This window comes from Arvicola amphibius, chromosome 10 (assembly GCF_903992535.2).
Source record: "Arvicola amphibius chromosome 10, mArvAmp1.2, whole genome shotgun sequence".
Taxonomy (NCBI): Eukaryota; Metazoa; Chordata; class Mammalia; order Rodentia; family Cricetidae; genus Arvicola; species Arvicola amphibius.
This window is the reverse complement of record NC_052056.1, coordinates 19,667,920-19,672,950: the sequence shown is the minus strand read 5'-3', so window position 1 is coordinate 19,672,950 and position 5,031 is coordinate 19,667,920. Positions and strand designations below refer to the sequence as shown.

General features: G+C 35.8%; 1 non-coding gene across 1 annotated transcript; it reads left to right on the top strand.

Moving 5' to 3' along the window:
- The first annotated feature begins 207 nt into the window (after positions 1–207).
- Positions 208–314, top strand: LOC119825874. Its single transcript, XR_005287331.1, has one exon. It is a non-coding gene; the product is annotated as a U6 spliceosomal RNA (small nuclear RNA).
- Positions 315–5,031: the final 4,717 nt, after the last annotated feature.

Sequence of the window (5,031 nt, the reverse complement as noted above, 5' to 3'; positions counted from 1 at the left end):
TCTCTCGAGGAAGGCAATCTGTACACTTTCCAAATAATTAATGTCCAATAATGAGATGTTATCATTAAAAGAAAAACTTCAGACATTGGAATCACATGTACAGAATGAGGACCAGAGGCTAGGTGCCTGAATGAAATCACAAGAAACATATATATAGGCCAGGAGATTCAGGCTTTACAAAAGACAGTAGTAAAAGGATTTGAAATGGTGCTAGCTTCGGCAGCACATATGCTAAAATTGGAATGATACAGAGAAGATTGGCATGGCCCCTGTGCAAGGATGACATGCAAATTCGTGAAACATTCCACATTAAAAAAATGATTTGAAACAATTGAGGAAATTATTGGAGCTGATGAGCAGGGAAAGAAAGTACAAGGACAGGATTTGACATCACCAATAGTTGTCAGAGATGACTTACCCAGGGTTTTAACTTACTACCCTGCAATCTACTCTGACAAAGCATCAAGTCTTAAATGCCCAAAATGATCCAAAAAAGGTAGATGGATACCTATAGGAATGAATGATCTAAAAGAAATTAAGTAAGCTGTTGTAAATTATGGCTTTTGTTCTGCATTTGTTAGGGAGATGGTAAAGACATGGACTTCTAGTATTAAAGTGACACCACAAAACTGGCTTCAGTTAGTTTCAGCAGCCTTGGATGACAGGTATCAACCAATGCTTAAACGATATTTCAAGGAAGAGGCTAAAATATTAGAATAACAGGGAAAAGCAAAAGCACTTGAGACTTTCCAAGATCAAATTCTTGGTGAAGGCACTTATGCTGACCCACAGGCTCAAGCTTTTTACAATGAACAAATCCTGTTCCTATGCTAGCAACTTTAAATGCTTGGAACAGGATTCAAGAAATAGGAAAATGAATTGAATCACATACCAGGGTTAAACAGGGCCAGAGAGAACCCGTTAGTGACTTTTTAAAAAGATTAACTAAGGCTGTACAAATAAGAGTAACAAACCCAAATGCTAGATAACTACTTATTGAATATCTGGCTTTGAAAATGCCAATTTAGAATGCAAAAAGATACTTGGGCCTTTAAAGATAGATGTAGTGATGAGGCGAGCAGGCCTGCTTTTCATCCCACCCGAAACCCACAAGGCTTTACACCCTAAATAACAACACACAAATTGTATTCATTTAAACACTGCTTGGCCCATTAGCTCTAGCCTCTTACTGGCTAATGCTCACATCTTGATTAACCCATTTCTATAAATGTGTGTAGCACCACGAGGTGGTGACTTACCGGGGAAGATTCAGCATGTCTGACCTGGTGGCTGGCTTCATGGTGACTGACCCAGAGAGGAGAGGCATGGTGATTGACTCACTTCCCTTCTTCCCAGTATTCTGTTCTGTCTACTCCACCCACCTATGTTCTGACCTATCAGGCCAAGCAGTTTCTTTATTAATTAACAAATGAAACAACAGATAGATCAAAACACTCCTACATCAGATAGATCAGCATGTATGGATAAATGGATCTTACATACAAAGTACGTTGAGACATTTGACTATTATACTGAACCTTGGGTAGGAGAAGCAACTTACAAAGGAATGTAAGACATCAAAATTCCAAATGTTTTAATTGTGGTAGAATAGGCCATCTGAGAAGGGATTGTAGACAAGGAATTCCTAGGAATAATATCTCCTCTGGGAATGACAAGAATAGGAGAACTCCTCTTCAAATATATGCAGAAGGTGTGACAAAGACTGACATTGGATCAATGAATGCAGATCAACAAAAGACAGACAAGTCAACCAATAACGTTGGGCAACTCCTTGGGGGGGGGCTCTCATAGGCACCCAAGTCAAAAGTGCTCCAGTCATTCACAATCACTGTGGAGGACATGTGTCACCAGGAAAATTAAAAAATCTAAAGAAACAATCATACTGTTCTGGATGATGGAATAAGCATGGAGAATAAATCAAAAATTTCAATAGGAAATAGGAAATGTATATTCTGGCAGACTTCTATAAATGATCAAAGACCAAAGCTAAGAGTGCATATACATGGCATTGTAATTGTGGGTGTGATAGACATGGGTGCATACATGAGTATTATTATGCCAGAATTTTAGCATCCAAATTGGCCTCTTCGAGAGGCAGATGTTCAATTACTGGGAATTGAAACCGTTTTTTAAGTGAAACAATACATGAGATAAGTCAAATGCATAGGGCCAGAAGGACAGAGAGGAAGGCTATGGCTGTATGTGACTAATATTGCAGTGAATTTATGGGGTCATGACCTGCTGTAGCAATGGAATACCCAGATTAACATTCCTGTAGTCCCAGAAACTCATAATTCTGGGAATAATATTATAAGGTACTATACACAAAGGTCACAAGCCATTCAGGCTGTACAAGAACACAAAGTAACTATCAAACATTTAGAGGTACCAACAACCCTACCTTCAAAACAGTTAACTGGGAAGCCAATGTGGGTTAAACAGTGGCCATTAACAGAAGTTAAAACTGCAGGTTTTAGAGCAGCTGGTACAGGAGCAACTAGGTGCTTACCATATTGAAGAATCAACCAGCCCTTGGAATTCTCCTGTATTTGTTGTTAAAAAGAATTCTGGTAAATGGAGAATGGTGACAGATCTAAGAGCTGTCAACAAAGTAATTCAACATATGTGTTCTCTACAATCTGGAATTCTTCTGTCTACTCTATTACTAAAAGGATGTCCTCTTATAGTTATTGATTTGAAAGATTGTTTCTTCACTATACCTTTACAAGAAAAGGATAGAGAATAACTTACCTTCGCAATGCCTACTTATAATAATTCTCAGCCTACTAGGTGATACCAGTGAACCATACTTCCACAGGGAATACTCAATAGCTCCACCATGCACCAATACTTTGTAAGTCAGTCATTGGAAGTAATACATAAAAAATTTCCTAAATCTATAATTTACCATTACATGGATGACATTTTGCTATCTGATTCAAGCATAGATAATTTAGAAAGAATATCTGAAGAAGTAAAGAAAGTTTTGCCAAAATGGGGATTACAAATTGATCCTGAAAAAATGCAGAAAGGATATTCTTTCCTTTCCCTAGGTTATAAAATATGTTTACAGAAAATTAGAATACAAAACAAAAGTCACAAATTAGGAGAGACTAATTGCAGACTCTGAAAGCCTTTCAAAGATTATTGGGAGACATTTCCAGTCTAAGACCAGCTGATGGGATAATACCTAATCTAATAGTTCATTAAAACAAAACATTAGGTGGTAGCAAAGACTTAAATAGTTCCAGAAATTTAGCAGCTGAAGTAGAAAAGGAATTGATTGTTGCTGAAGAAAAATTACAGGAGGCAGATATGGATAGGGTGAATCCAGGTCTTAATTGCATTTTAGTAATATAGCCTTCCAGAATTTTCCCTATAAAAATTTTAAATATTATCTTAGAATGGATATTTTATCATATAAACCAAGTGAAAAATTTAAAAAAGTTATGTGAAAAAGTCTCTGAATTAATTATAAAAGAAAAATTGAGACTTTGTCAACTAGCAGGTACAGACACAGCAGAGATTATAGTGCTTCTTACTAATGCTGAAATAAAAAAGTTATGGGAAGACAATGAACCATGACAAAAAGCTTGTGATAATTTTTTGGAGAGATTAATAACAATTATTCCAAAAGTGATAGAATTAACCTTATAAAGAGAACTACTTGATTCCTTAACCACATTGAATGGAACACACCAATAACTAGAGTCTGTACATTCTATATTGATGCAAATAAATCAGGAAAGGCAGGTTATAAATCAGAAGATTTAAGTAAAAAAAAGGTGGAATAAAGCCCTTATAATTCTGTCCAAAAGGCAGAATTATATGCTATTCTCATGGTATTAAGGAATTTTAAAGGACCTGTTAATATAGTTACTGACTCACAATATGCAGAAAGAGTTGTTTTGTATATTGAAAACTGCTGAATTTATACCAGATGTTACAGAATTGACTTCATTATTCATACAGGTTCAAGATATAATCAGGAATAGGCTTTGTCCCATATACATAACACACATCCAGTCCCATATGAGTCTGCCAGGTCCATTAGCACAAGGTAATGTAGAAATTGATTGATTGATCATTGATTGAAAGTATATTGAAGGCCTCAGAATTTCATAAAAAATCATGTCAATATCAAAGGTTTAAAGAAAGAGTTTTCTATTACATGGCATCAAGCCAAGGAGATTATAAAGAAATGTTTTACTTGCTCTTTCTATAACCAAACACCACTACCTGCAAGGACTAACCTAAAGGGTACTCAAGGAATGAAATCTGGCAGATGGATATGTTTCACTTTGCAGAATTTGTAAAATTAAATATGTATAGTATACCATTCGTACTTATTCAGGTTTTCAGTAGGCAACTTCTTTGAGCTCAGAAATGGCTGATTCAGTAATCACACAATTGTTAGAAGTTATGGCCTTCATGGGTATACCTGCACAAATAAAGACAGAAAATGGTCCAGCATATGTCTCTAGAAAATGAAACAGTTTTTGATAATTATTATGTAAAGCATATTACAGGTATACCAAATAATCCTACAGGTCAGGCAGTTATAGAAAGATCAAATAGGACTATAAAGGATATGTTAAACAAACAGAAAGGGATGGAAAATATCCCCAGAAATAGATTTCATAATGGTTTATTGACCTCGAATTTTCTTAATGCTAATGACAAAGGAACAAAAGCAGCAAAGAGACATTGGATAATAGAAAAATCTTCTGAATTAAATCAGCCTGTGTATTTCAAGGATGTGTTGACCTCACAATGGAAGCCAGGAGATGTGCTATGTTGGGGAAGGGGTTTTGCTCTTATTTTTACAGGAGAAGAAAAGTTATGGATCCCATCAAAATTAATAAAGGTTCAGTTTGAAAAAGTGAAATCTCTTAAGAAAGAGAAAAGACTGTTCATCCTCAGAGGTGAAAACCATTGATGTGATAAGAAAACCTTATAAGTGGTGGGGCAGGGTTCTGTTCTTGTCTTTGCAAAAAATACTCATCTTCA